This window comes from Rhinopithecus roxellana, chromosome 5, assembly GCF_007565055.1.
Source record: "Rhinopithecus roxellana isolate Shanxi Qingling chromosome 5, ASM756505v1, whole genome shotgun sequence".
Taxonomy (NCBI): domain Eukaryota; kingdom Metazoa; phylum Chordata; class Mammalia; order Primates; family Cercopithecidae; genus Rhinopithecus; species Rhinopithecus roxellana.
In genome coordinates, this window is record NC_044553.1 from 101,170,105 (window position 1) to 101,185,631 (window position 15,527).

The window sequence follows — 15,527 nt, forward strand, 5'->3', positions numbered from 1 at the left end:
TATTCAAACCTTCCACCCTTCCCTCCCTAACTCTCCATTCTCAGAGATTTCATCCAATCTTCAAGCTTCAACCCTAAATTCCATTCAGTCAATCATAATTATCATTGGGCTTGACATTACTCAAGATTCAGTATTTCCAATCACAGCTAAGAGGCTGTATGAGGTTCCTGCCATTTCCATAAACATAGAATTTCAACATTTCATTCCTTCCCTATCTAAAGCCCCCACTTTTTGTTTATAATATTACCATTGCCCTAGGTACCCAGGTTCCCTAATATTTGCCTCCATGATGTGTGCTGGGAATAGAGAAACGGAATATGGTCCTCAACTCCCAACATGTTCCCAGCCCAGCCAGAAAGGATGACAAACAGAGGGTGAACACCAAAGTTGAGAAAGAACCACACACATCACAGTTAACTTTTCCCTTCCCGTCGTCCCTGAGATTCAAATTTTCACCGTCTGCTGTTATATTTTTATTCAATGTTTGTAAGATTCATCACTGACATCAGTCTTCTCCCCAGCTTGAAAACTTGAAGTTGTACGTCCCACGTTCTCCTGCATTAAATCAGTCCTGAGGACAATCCATGCTTTTTTAGGTTTTCTCTCACAGATTCATTTCTCCCCCTCACAGAGCTGCCAGGTTATCGCCTCCTGTCTTGGGTACTATAGCATCCTCCTCTCATTGCTTCCACTTGGTCCAATCCATGTAGAATATTTGACTGAACTTCCTACAGTGCTACGTTTTCAAAGCCATTCTCTATTTAGGAACCTTCTGTGGAACTGATTTTAGTTACAGTGGGGCACCTTACGAGGTCCCCAGTCAAGGTCCACTCACACTCACCAAGCCCCTCTCCCACCAATCTCCAAGACTCTGCTTAGTAGTGAGACAGCCAAGGCTCATTTCTAAATGTGTGCCTTTAATGAGCACCCTGACTCTGTCAGCTCTTCTTAGTCTACTTGATTCTTCCAGGCCTTTAAGAACAAGCTCAGGTTCCTCTTTACTTACTCATTACTGTGAATAAACCTAATTGCTCCTTCCCCGACTTCACCAAGACTACTCTGTATTCCCTACATTACCCAAAGTCCAGGAGATTTGATTAGACACAATGCAGTCTTCTATGTTATAGAAGCACAAAACCTTTTATCTATTTTGATATATACATTATTTTAGGAAATTTTGAATATCCAATTGAGAAAAAAAGGAAGAAAAAGAAATGGTTCTATCTATAAAAAAAAAAAAAATCAAATACTTTTGAGCTTGAGGTATTTGAGACAATACTTCCAAGGTTACAAACAGACTCCAGAGCACTCTGCCCTATCAGCCCAGCTCCCCGACAAAATTGTTATAGTAATAATCACAACCTTTCCTTCTCCAGCCTCCTTTGCTCCTCAGGTTGAGCTTCTTTCCTTTCCCTGGCACCTTTAAGATTGTACCCCTTCTTTTAAAACTTACTCTCATGAAAGAACCTCACAAGCTGGGTATAATCAAAATGCCACTTGACTAAGCTTCTTACAGTCTGTGTTCTGATGCCAGTTCTAATAGAAAGAGTCAACATCAAGAGAAGTCACTTCACCTCTATGCCTCATTTTCTTTATTTGCAAAATAAGAAAATTGAACAACATAATTCTCTGAGATTCCTCTGAGTTCTAACATTTTTACATAGATGGCATTATATACATGATGATTAATAAATTAGTGATTAATAAAATGAGTCCTAAGTTGTTACTTCTTCTTAATTTTATTTTAACAGACCTAACACTTTAAATGAAATAAATAAATATGATATTTTATCCAGCTCTTATGGAGAAAGAATTTGGGAGGCAGAAAGTGAATGCTGAGCCCAACAGATAGTTTATTCCTCATGAGGGCAACCTGGCTGCTGATGTTTATCACTCCATGGTGATAACATGACTATCAGGTAAAAGGTCAAGGTCTAAGAGTTCAGTCATACAAGAATTCAAACAAAACCTTCATTTCAAAGCATCTGTTGGACCAACTGTAGCTAAAAGTGTTTCTGGGTCCAATAAATGCACATTAGTTAAGCAAAGATATTTCTGTGATTCTTTTTTAAAAAGCTGTTTGGGAGATTCCTGATGTGTCATAAAGCTTGTAGGAGTGCACTGCTTAATGGTCCAATGACCAGGAGGTCAGGAAATTGAAAAAACAAATCCTGAATAGAAATGTCACCATCACTTTGCTTTTCCCAAACATCAGAAAAGGCCAATTGAAGCAGATGTTTGGCTTCTAAAGAACAACTTTCAGAGAAGTTATAACCCAAGGGCTGAGTAATCCCTCCTGGAAAAAATAAAAGATACAGTAACCTATGGGGAAGAATCCAGATCCGACATCCTGGGTCGAAAGTAAAGGGCAAGGATGTTAAGTATTTCACTGGAGTGACAAGTACAGCTACTACCCAGAGAAGTCATCTTGTTGAATCAGATCTTCTTTTATCATCCCTTATGTTACAGGGTGAGATCATGAGCATAAAACAGTGGAAATTATGTGAAAATATTTCCAATCAAGAAGCACCCAGTGAAGCATGTAATTAAATGGAAAACTGTCAGTGAATGCTTATTGTATCTGCACAGGACAGGACATTGGTTTAATGGCTTTATATAAATGAGAAAAGACAACTTGGTAATTGACTTAGTACAACAGTAGACAATGTAGAAAAGATAGTTCTGGAGGCAGTGGGGCATTGAGTATAATCTTAGGGGTGCTGAACATTGAAGTAAAATGTACAGAATTGATCAGAAATTATTCTTTAAATGATAAATTAATTTTAAAACAACAGTGATGTTCCAGAATTTATAAAATTGGCTGACCTGATGGCAAACAACTACAAAGTCACTTTTTCTTCATTCTAGTAAAGTATGAAGCAAGTTTTGCTGGACAATCTTGCAGAATATTGCAGTGTATTAAAGGAACACAGGAAACCAAGAAAGGCCTTAAACCCAAGAAAAGTATTTGCACTCGCTCTGTCTTCATAAACTTAATATAAATGGCACGTGGTCATGCAAGTTAAATTCCATTATAACTCCCAAGGACAGTGTAAAAACTTTCTAAGATGTTCAGAAATGTTATTGCATTTAAATCTACCTGCAACAAGTAAAGCATTGACTACAGATTAGAAATAAATCATAATACAGAAGAATTTATGGTAATATATGAGGAATTTAAAGACCTGGCTCCTCTGTACCATCTTAAACTACAGAGAAGGAAAAAAAGTAAGTGACGTTAAAACCCAGAGCCAACGTCCAAAGGCATCTCTTCCTCAAGTAATGATATCATAATGACATCATGTTGCTACTTCCCATTCCAACCAAAGAAGCAGGGATAAAGTAGAGAAGGAGAATTTTGGAGACTCAATAGTAGTTGATGTGAGTGGGCAAAGATCAGAGCTATGTAGCATGGGGAGGGTGGCGGGGGGGCCTGTCCATTCTCCTTCTACCTGCTCCAAGACTCTACCCTTTTCTCCTTTACCCCATGCCAAAAATTGCCTAGTGTTCCTTGCACTGGGAATAGATTCATATAGAATACATGCTGCTCATGAAGGAAACATGGTAGAGCCCATTTCTTCACAATATGAATCAATTTTGTAGCAAACATAGGCAGAGAACTAATCAATCTGGGAACAGAAAAGATTGTGTAGGATGAAAATAATTGTTGTTACTCTTCACCCCTTAATTTTGCCCCTCAGCTCCTTCTATATCCTCACAATGGGATGGAGAAAAGCAATATTTATTCAATAAACATTATTTATTATTATTATGTGTGAAATACCTTGGCTATTACAAAGAGGCAATATAGTCTCCCTAAAAAGGATTTATACTTTTTTAAAAAAAATCAGCCTTGCCTTCCTGAAAACTTTTGTCTTCTGGCTTAAATAACACTACCCTCTTGTTCTATTGTCACCTTTCTAAGGACACAGCATTTGGCTTTTTCAAACTTCTTTTTTTCTTCTTCTTCTTTTTTCTTTTTTTTGAGAGTCTTGCTCTGTCACCCAGGCTGGAGTGCAGTGGCGCCATCTCAGCTCACTGCATCCTCTACCTCCCAGATCAGGTGATTCTCCTGTCTCAGACTCCCGAGTAACTGGGATTATATGCATGTACCACCACACCCGGCTAATCTTTGTATTTTTAGTAGAGACGGGGTTTAACCACGTTGGCCAGGCTGGTCTCAAACTCCTGGGCTCAAGTGATCCACCCACCTCAGCTTCCCAAAGTGCTGGGATTACAGGCATGAGCCACTGCCCCCCATGCCCAGCTAGCTTGTTTAAAACTTCTTAGGTTACAAGTCATCCTTGAAGTTTTAGCTCTCACTTGTTTTGCAGTGTATTCACCAATTTAAAATAGCAGAGCCTAACTGTTTATTAAATTCCAGATCAACACCATGTATTTCTTACCTCCAGTGCATTCCAGCCCATCTCCACTTGAATGCCCCACAGGTATCTCCCACTAAAATGTCTAAAACTGAAATGATTTTCCTGTTCCTTGTGTTCCTTTCCCCTTCCCTACTCTCTTCGTTTCATTTCTTCCAGGGGTAAATCCGGAGGTGAGGATTCCAGTACAAATAGTTTATTTGGAAGGTGATCCAGAAGAGACTACTAGGGAATTGGAGCAGTGAGATGAGGAAGGGAACGTAACCAAAGAGGCTTAGTTATCAAACAAGTTACCACCTGGAGCTGAATCACACCGGGAAACTCAGAGTAGACTATAAACCTCAAGTAATCCCACCCGGGGTGCAAAGGTACTGAGTTATTTAGCCACCAATCCCACTAGAAAATGTTTGAGGGCTGCTGCCAGGACATTAATTCACTAGCACTTCCCATCTTCTTTGCCCTTGCCATCAGAAAAATCCCTCAGGCATTGGATGCCCTCTTCAGCTGTAAGGCTGCACACAGAGGTTATAAGGGGGACACAAACAAGTTCTGTCCAGCTCTGTTTTGCATGTTGGTCAGTGGCACCACAACCCAGCAGTGACCACGGCTAGAACCCTTAGAACCATCCATGATTTCTCCCTCTTCTTCACCCTTCACATTGACTCAGACACCAAATCTTGTTGATTTTATGCCCATTGTATTGTCAACTTCCTTCACCCTTCTCAATCCTTCTGCCGTTGTCTTAATTCAATACATCAATGCCTCTCCTAAAATATTGCCATAATAGATTCCTTTTGGTCTCCAGGGCCCTCCTTCAAGCTGCCGTCAGAGTCATCCATCTTTTGCACTATTCCAGAGGGATAAGATAACAACAGCCAATGGGTACTGAATGCTCTCTCTTGTGCCAGCCACTGAACTAAGCATACTACATGCATGAACTCATTTAATCCTCATAACAAATTTATAAGACAGGTAATAGTTTTTACCCTCATTCTACATATGAGGTCACTGAGCCTTAGAGATGTGAATAAAGTTGGAGCTAATAAGGTTAGAGAAGGAATCCCAACCCAGACAGTCTGATCCCAGAACTCTGGTGTTTAGTAACCATAAGATATTACCATTGTACTCAGTTGTCTGTTTAAAATGCAAATCCAATTATGTCATTTCTCTGGGTAAAAACCTAACCCCATCAATGTTTTCCTAAAACACTAATGATTAAAGTCATAACTCTTAAGTGTCAGGACACCACGTGGTATACTGGCCTCAGGTTCCCTGGCTAGCTTATCTTTCTCTACCTGTACTCCCATATTAGCTTCTAAACTTTAGCCATCAGGAACAGGAAGCAGTGTGTTTGATTAAAACACGGGGTGCTTTGAGGAGAGTTACAGAAGATAAGCCTGTGTTCATACCACAGAAACCTTTGAAAAATCACCAGATCAAAGAAGCAATATATCCCTCCAGGAGGCAGCCACCTGCCTCAGCCATCAATATTTCTGAAAAAGCAGTCAGGACTTTCAACCTCACACCAGTCAGAAAGGGCCTAAACCAGCTGGGAGGCCGGCTGACCTACAAACCTGTCGACCAAGTCCACACGTTTGCCAGCAAGTGTTGTCTGACTTCTGCTGCTCTCTGGCTAGCCAAGTTGCTGCCTGCCCAAGCCCCTCTCCTTCTTTCCATGGCCATTCAAACTGATTCTTCCTCTGCTAGAACTTTGTCTGCTTGCCACATCATTCTTCCTCTACTCTGAGCTTGAAAAGAACTCTCTGCCTTGTGTTCTTATGAAGTTATTTCATTTTCCCCTGAAAGTAGAGCTCTAGTACATAAGGGAATAGAAGGCGTCTCTCCCTCATGAATGTTCATGAATGCCCTCCAGTACTTAGCATGTAAAAGATTTGCAATAGACGGTCGAATGAATCAGTTAGATGGTATATCAAGATTCTGTCCAAGCCTATGATATTTTAAGTCCTAATGTTCTCACAGTTTTGAATGTATGTTACCATGTAATAAATTACACGAATAACTGTTGAAAGAATATTAAATCCTGAAGGTCGACTCAGTTCTAATTAATAATAAGCAATAGGCTATATTTCATATATGAAAATGGCCCACTATCAGTAAAGCAAACATTGTGAAAGTTAAATATTCACAGGGCTGGCCTTTATCAGACTAAACGGTGTTATGGGTGGTTAATACTGTACAAGACAATTCTGTCATCCCGTTAACAGGGTATTAGTCACCTGCCACACCCCCACCAGTTCCATCACCCCACCCCTCTTTATTATTTTGCTTGTTAGCACTTTGGATATACATACAGTGAGACCTATTAATGTTTCCCTGACAGGAGTAAAAATTGCAAGTAGGCAAATTTAAAAATTATGTTTCACAGAGGAGTTCATTTCCCAATGCATATGCAAATTGATGTCAATTTGTTATCTATTCACACTGTTAACACCTTCATATGAAGTGATTAAAACTTTCTCCCTGCTGAAGAGAGATGAATTTATAATTGTGTTTTCAACATACAGTCAACATTTTATTTTCAATGTGCCAGGAGAATTATGTTATGATAGAAATCATATATTTCTACTGTGAAACATTTTGGAGCGCAGAGGTGGGAGAGGTGGAAACTGACCTTCATTAAACCTATGGCTGGAGATGTAAGGCAGCCTTCCTATCCAGTAAAGAGCTTCATTGATGAGTGAAACGAAGACACTCTTACTGTTCAACTTGCAGTACAACACTGCAGAATAATTAAATCAGCTCCAAGTTTCCTTGCCTCAAAATCAATTTTAGAGAAAATTCTGCTTCGGTGAAGATAGCTCTACCTCCCCTGGGATGTTGCCACTAACATAAAATCAAATTTCAAAAGACAAACATAACAGGTGATTCTCTTTTTAATTACACATATGTAAGAATACCACTCTATACCTTGGTATGTTACTTATTAATACCCACGTTATATAATTTTGATTATCATAAAAATTCTGCATCATAGTAGAGCAGATTTTGTTACATTTTGCGTATTAGGAAATGGAAGTACAAGAAAATAAGTGTGGCTTGTCCTGAGTGCATAGCCATATTATAATCTTTAACTTGGATCATCTGGCTGAAAGTCAGGGAATACAAGAAAAGTCTTATATTCTCTAAGTCTAATAATATAATAATAATAATAATCTTAGCCTCAAACTCCATATAATATTCCTGAAGATGAAAAATTCAAGAGGAAGAGGGTATAAATATGTTAAATAACTGTTTTATAAACTGGTGTCAAATATAGACTGAAAAAATATTCTGAAACATCTGAAGATAGACACTAGTATAATGATGTCTACCTTCCAAATAAGTAGATAGATTAATCAGAAATTCTTTTAGAAAAACTATTTAGAAATATTAAATATTATAAAATAAATTTAGAAATAAATTTAATTCGTGATCCAGAAACTATATAGGAACCTAAGAAAATATCACTGATACACACTAGTTGTTGGAAAAGATTGAGAAAAATCTATCTATATGATTGACTATCACTCAATCCTAACGTGGGGACCATAAGACTATACCTAATAGACCTAAACTTACAGGAAGTATAATAGGGCCAAGGGCTCACTGGCTGCTGCATTGTAAAATTCACTGTTGTGCCAGGTGTGGTGGCTCACACCTATAATTCCAAAGCTTTGGGAGGTCCAGGTGGGCAGATCAGTTGAGGCCAGGAGTTCAAGACCAGCCTGGCCAACATAGTGAAACGCCATCTCGACTAAAAATACAAAACTTAGCTGGGTGTGGTGGCACTTGCCGGTAATCCCAGCTACTCAGGTAGCTAAGGCATGAGAATCATTTGAACCTGGGAGGTGGAGGTTGCGGTGAGCTGAGATTTTGCCAATGCATTCCAGCCTGGTTGACAGAGTGAGACACTATCTCAAAAATAAAATAAAATAAAATATAAAATTCCCTGTTGCATTTCCATCAAGGCCAGACCTCCCAAGTCCTACTCCCAAAACACAATATCCTAAAGCCAACCCATTCAGAATTCAATGGTGGTATGGTGGCCATCCCAGCCATATGTAGCCCACTTTCTATTTTCTCTCACACAGGTATGTCTAATAAAATTCTTGCAATACTAAGACACATAAAAATATGTTTTGATAAATACAATCAGAAAGGACAAGGGAGATATTACCACTGACCCCACAGAAATACAATCATCAGAGAATATTATGAACAATTCTATGCACATAAACTAGAAAATCTAGAATAAATAGATACATTCGTGAACACATACAACCTCCCAAGACTGAACCAGGAGGAAATTGAATCCCTGAACAGATCAATTATCAGCTCAAAAACTGAGGCAGTAATAAATGGCCTACCAACCAAAAAAGTTCAGGACCAGATGGATTCACAGCTAAATTCTACATGTACAAAGAAGAAATGGTACCATTCCTACTGAAACTATTCCACAAAATTGAGAAGGAAGGAATTCTCCCTCACCCATTTTATAAGGCCAGCATCATCCTGATACCAAAACCTGGCAGAGATACAACCAAAAAAAAAAAGAAAAAAGAAAAGAAAAGAAAACTTCAGGCCAATACCTTTGATGAACATTGATACAAACTTCCTCAACAAAATACTGGCAAATCAAATCCAGCAGCATATCAAAAATATCCACCACAATCAAGTAGGCTTTATCCCTAGGATGCAAGGTTGGTTCAACACATACAAATTAATAAATGTGATTCATCACATAAACAAAACTAGAGACAAAAACCACATGACTATCTTAATAGATGCAGAAAAGGCTTTCAACAAATTACAACATCCATTCATGTTAAAAAAAACTCTGGGCGGGGCACGGTGGCTCACGCCTGTTATCCCAGCACTTTGGGAGGCCGAGGCGGGCGGATCAGGAGGTCAGGAGATCAAAACCATACTGGCTAACATGGTGAAACCCCGTCTCTACTAAAAACGCAAAAACTTAGCCGGGCATGGCGGTGGGCGCCTGTAGTTCCAGCTACTTGAGAGGCTGAGGCAGGAGAATGGCGTAAACCTGGGAGGCGGAGCTTGCAGTGAGCCGAGATCGCGCCACTGCACTCCAGCCTGGGGGACTGAGCGAGACTCTGTCTCAAAACAAACAAACAAAAAAACTCTCAATAAACTAGATATTGAAGAAACGTACCTCAAAATAATAAGAGCCACCTATAACAAACCCAAAGCCAACATCATACTGAATGGGCAAAAACTAGAAGCACTCCCCTTGAAAACTGGCACAGGACAAGGATGCCCTCTCTCATCACTCCTATTCAACGTAGTATTGGAAGTTCTGGCCAGGGCAGTCAGGCAAGAGAGAAAAATAAAGAGTATTTAAATAAGAAGAGAGGGAGTCAAATTATTTTTGTTAGTATATGTCTTGATTCTATATCTAGAAAACCCCACAGTCTGAGCCTAAAAGCTTCTTATAAGCTGATAAACAACTTCATCAAGCCTCAGGACACAAAAGCAATGTGCAAAAATCACCAGCATTCTTATAAACCAACAATAGTCAAGCTAAGAGCCAAATCAAGAACAAACTCCCATTTACAATTGCCACACATAGAATTACATACCCAGGAATTCAGTTAACTATGGAGGTGAAAGATCTCTACAAGGAGAACTAAAAACCACTGATCAAAGAAATCAGAGATGACACAAACAAATGAAACAATATTCCATGCTCATGGATAGGAAGAATCAGTACCATTAAAATCATCATACTGCCAAAAGCAGTATGGCTTTTTATAGATTGAAGGCTATTCCTATTAAACTCACATTGGCATTCTTCACAGAACTAGAAAAAAAAAAAAAACTATTTTAAAATTCATATAGAACAAAAAGAGCCCAAATAGCCAAGGAAATCCTAAGAAAAAAAAAAAAAAAAAAAAAAAGGCTGGAGGCATCATGCTACCTAACTTCAAACTATACTACAGGGCTACAGTAACAAAAAAGCATGGTATTGATACGAAAACAGACACACAGACGAATGGAACCAAATAGAAAACCCAGAAGTAAGACCGCACACCTACAACTATCTGATCTTTGACAAACTTGACCAAAACAAGCAACAGGGAAAAGATTCCCTATTCAATAAATGGTGCCAGATAACTGGCTAGCCATGTGCAGAAGATTAAAACTGGACTCCTTCCTTACACCACATACAGAAGTTAACTCAAGATGTATTAAAGACTTAAAGGTAAAACCCAAAACTATAAAAACCCTGGAAGACAACCTAGGCAATACTACTTAGGACATATGCACAGGCAAAGATTTCATGACTAAGATGCCAAAAGCAATTGCAATAAAAGCAAAAATGGACAAAGGGGATCTAATTAAACTAAAGAGCTTCTGCACAGCAAAAGAAACTAAACTATCAACAGAGTAAACATACAACCTACAGAACTGGAGAAAATTTTTGCAAACTATGCATCCAACAAAGGTTTAATATCCAGCATCTATAAAGAACTTCCACAAACTTACAAGAAAAAACAAACAACTCCATCAAAAAGTGGGCAAAAGGCATGAATAGACACTTTTCAAAAGACACATACAGGAGACCAACAACCATATGAAAAAAAGCTCAATATCACTAATCATTAGAGAAATGTAAATCAAAACCACAAGAGATACTATCTCACACCAGTCAGAATGGCTGTTATTAAAAAGTCAGAAAATAACAGATGCTGGAGAGGTTGTGGAGAAAAAGAAATACATATACACTGTTGGTAAGAATGCAAATTAGTTCAACCATTTTGGAAGACAGTTCAGTGATTCCTCAAAGATCAAATGGCAGAAATACCGTTTGACCCAGCAATCCCATTACTGGGTATATATCCAGAGGAATATAAATTGTTCTGTTTTAAAGACATATGTACATGTATGTTCATTACAACACTATTCACAATAGCAAAGACATGGAATCCATCTAAATGCTCATCAATGATAGACTAGATAAAGAAAATAGGGTACAAATATACCATGGAATACTATGCAGCCATAAAAAAGATTGAGATCATATCCTTTGCAGTGACATGTATGGAGCTGGAAGCCATTATCCTTAGCAAACTAACACAGGAACAGAAACCAAATACCACACATTCTCACTGATAAGTGGGAGCTAAATGATGAGCACACATGGTCACATAGAGGGGAAAAACACACACTGGGGCTTATCAGAAGGTGGATGGTAGAAGGAGGGAGAGGTTCAGGAAAAATAACTAATGGCTACTAGGCTTAATACTTGGGTGATAAAATAATCTGTACAACAAACCCCCATGACACAAGTTTACCTATACAACAAACCTGCACATGTGCCCCTGAGCTTAGAGTTAAAAATATATGTTTTGAAAACATAATTTAATTACATGGCCTAATTTTATGTTCTGGGTATGGTAGCTCCCAGCTGTAATCCTAGAGCTTTGAAGAAGGATCACTTGAGTTAAGGAGTTCAAGATTACTCCAGCCTGGGTGAGAGAGTGAGACCTTGTCTAAAAAAAAAAAAAAAAAAAAAAAAGAAAATTTTAAAAAAGACAGATGCACACAGTATGCCCAAAACGACCGAGATATTTGGGAAAATCAAAGAAAAAGACACATTCATTCACATGAAGATACATGGATAATAGAATGAATAAAAATGTACCAAAGTGTTAATAGTAGTTATCTTTGAGTAGTGATTTTATAGGTGGTGCTCATTTTCTTTTACAGATTTTTCTGAGTATCCTATATTTCCTAAAATGAGATTATGTTATTTTCTACTTTAAAACATCATCTAACCATCACAGCCTAACAAAGTATAGATTTTAGAGAAAAAGTACACAAAATACAGTTTGGCTAAGCATAAAAAAAAGATTAAATTGAGACACATTATGTTTTCCTAAAATAGTTCGGGGTGTTTATTTTGTTGGCTTATTCAAAATTGAAATCTCAAAAAGAAATGTAGGATTCTTGATTCCTTGGTACTTTGATGAACTTGAAGATGTGGTTTGAAGTCACTATCTTCTTAAAAATGGATAGATATAGACTATCTGTTGCATGTTTGTAAACAAATGTACCATTACCAGGAGAATCTTCTAAGAAAATACATGGAGTTTCATGCTTTCTTTTAACATCCAGGAAGCCCTGCTCTTGATTTGATTTAATTTAGGACAAAATAGGGTCTTCCATTTTGCTTCAATATGAGTTATATGGACCACTTGTTTCCAAAAGCTTTGGAGGGTGGGGAGGAGAGATAAGGAGAGAGGAAGGGAAGGAGAGAATAAAATAAAGAATGAAAGAAGAGTGGTCTTCCTTTGGGGTGGGTCAGTTCTGTCAAAGACAATTGTGCACTCACACCAGCTTTGATAACTTCATAGTGACTGTTTTTACTGAGAAGAATTCTGAGGTTGCATCTGATATAGCTGGAAAGTATGGTATTATCAATGAATGATGTCTGTGTAAGTGTGCAAAGGAAGGTATTTGTCATATATGAAGTCTGGGATAGGACAGGCAATAGGATAGACAATGTATCATCAGTTTAGTAGTTTTGCTGTTGATGTATCATGTGACTTCCATGTAAAAACTTCATTCAAGTTTCTGTCAGCCTATTATTGATTAAAAGCATAATATTTTGCTTTTAAATCAAGTGTGTTCATGTATTGTGAGTTGAAAAAAAATATTACTACTACTACCACTACTCTGAGGTTTTTTTAAAAAAATAGTGTATTTCGTAAGTTATTATTGTTCAGAATGAAATCTAGAAATATTAGTGACATGGTTTGGCTCTATGTCCCCAAATCTCATGTCGAATTGTAATTCCCAGTGTTAGGGGAGAGGGAGGTACCCAGTTAGAGGTGATTAGATCATGTGGGCAGATTTCCCCCTTGCTGTTCTCATGATAGTAAGTGAGTTCTCGTGAGATCTGGTTAAGCTGTGTAGCACTTCCCCCTTTGTTCTCTCTCTCTCCTGCTGACATGTGATTATGTGCCTGCTTCCCCTTTGCCCTTCCACCATTGCTGTGAGTTTCCTGAGGCCCCCCAGGCCATGCCTCCTGTACAGCCTGTGGAACTGTGAGTCAATTGAACCTCTTTTCTTTACAAATTACCCAGTCTCTGGTAGTTCTTCACAGCAGTGTGAGAATGGACTAATACAATTAGCATACAAATTTAAGTCATGACAGGGTCTCCAACATTTTACAGTGTGGACCATAGGGCAGTTGATCAGAATCAGAATGGAGCTTCTCGACAGTGCAGTTTTCCTTGGCCCCACCCTCTACATTCTCAATAAAAATCACTGGGGACTAGGTTCTAGAAATCTACATTTTTAACTGGTACACCGATTCTTATGCACTCAAATTTGAGACTCACTGACCTAAACTTCTGAGAGAATATTGCCATTCACTCCACGGCACTTTCTCAACTGCCCTACCACCTCCACCATTACTCTTGTCTAAAAACACAAACAGTGCCTAGATTATTCTCTATTCCAAACCTAATTTTCTAGATCAACCTCTGAGAAACAAGTATACTGCCTCCTAACTCTGAATATTAACAATCCTCCCAAAAGACACTGTTACCATGCTCCAAAAAATTTGGGAAAATGTTGCTGGCAGCTTTAGTTAAAATTACGAGTTCCTCTACTCTTGCATTCTCACTAATATGATCTATAGCCTTTTGGAAGTTGAGGCATCTTTCATAATAAATGTGAAAATGACCTCAGTAGCATTTCCATTATGATGGACATGAATTATGACTGATGATTTTTGCAAATCTGATTTTAAACCTAGTATCAGTAGGAGTAGCAGCCTAGTGGATAATGATTGACTATATAAAATGCTTTTCCCTATATCAAGTCCTGTATACTTTATGTACAAATATCCTTAGACTAGCATTGTGTATGTCTAAATTACTAGTTATATTTAGGCTCCACTGAAGCTTAAGCAATTTCTTTCACATAGTTACCATAGTGCTTTATCCCAAGCAAGCACCTTTTCTTCATATTTTGCACCCCCATCCCCTTACTCCCAGGCAGCAAAATATGGATTTGAAGGAAGCCTTTCACTTTATGGGGTCTTATTTGAAATGTAAAGAATTTTAAATGACCTCATGTCAGCAAATCCAAAAGATCTCTAAAAAGAATGTTATCAATTAAGATGATTTATGACATTGACTTATCTTGGACAAGGTAGAAGAACACATCTAATGAGAAGTGCAGTTGCCATAACAGCAGATGCATCAGGCTTTAATGCTGTGCTGACTCTTTCTTCCATTGTGAAGCCTGGAAATTTACTACTGGCCACTGCACTGCATGCAGTTGTGGCCCTTTGACAAAAAGAAAAATTTTATTTAAAGTTTTGAACCTATACTAGCTCTAGTAAAAAGACAGATGGCTCCATAAAATATGCAATAAAAGCAGTCTCTAGGGTTTTTTGAAAGTAAAAAATGTGAGAATTCATTGTGGTGCCATTTGGCCTCTGAGGTTGTGAGTCTGTCAGCATTTCAAGTCCTAACTTCTGCATTTTAAAATTCTATATGGACAATAGTAGTGTCCTACATCATTGAAAAGAAAGGTCTCTCCAGAAAACCATCTTTTCCAAATATGTGTATATATATATATATATATATACATATTTGGAAAATATATATTTTTCAGGCCTTGATATAGGGAAAGCATTTTATACAGAAAAAAATATATGTGTATATATATATATATTCATTTGGGAATCAAAGAAAAGTATTGTTTTATATCTTAAATAAGATAATAAAATAAAGGGCTTCTTTTGAGTTTTTTTTTTTTTTTTTTTTGCCCTTAAAATTGTGTGTGTAATAAAGGGGCATATATTTAACATACTCATTTCAATCAGGGAAACACTTCACTAACCATATTTGTTTCTAACAACTCTGGTAAACAAATTCTTAGCTGCCTTCAGAAAAACTATTCATTAGGCCTACATGTGGTTTTCAGGCCAGAAGATGGACCTAGAGACAGAATTTGGGTCTGGAATGAGGTCTAAGCCAGTGGTCAAGGCACAGACCTGAAATCAGGAAGTCTGTGTTCTGCCTCTGCTGTTAACAACCCACATAATCCTAGGCAAGACCCTGGATCAATTCACCCAAAAGGGCTTCCAGCATTCTTGGGCTGCTG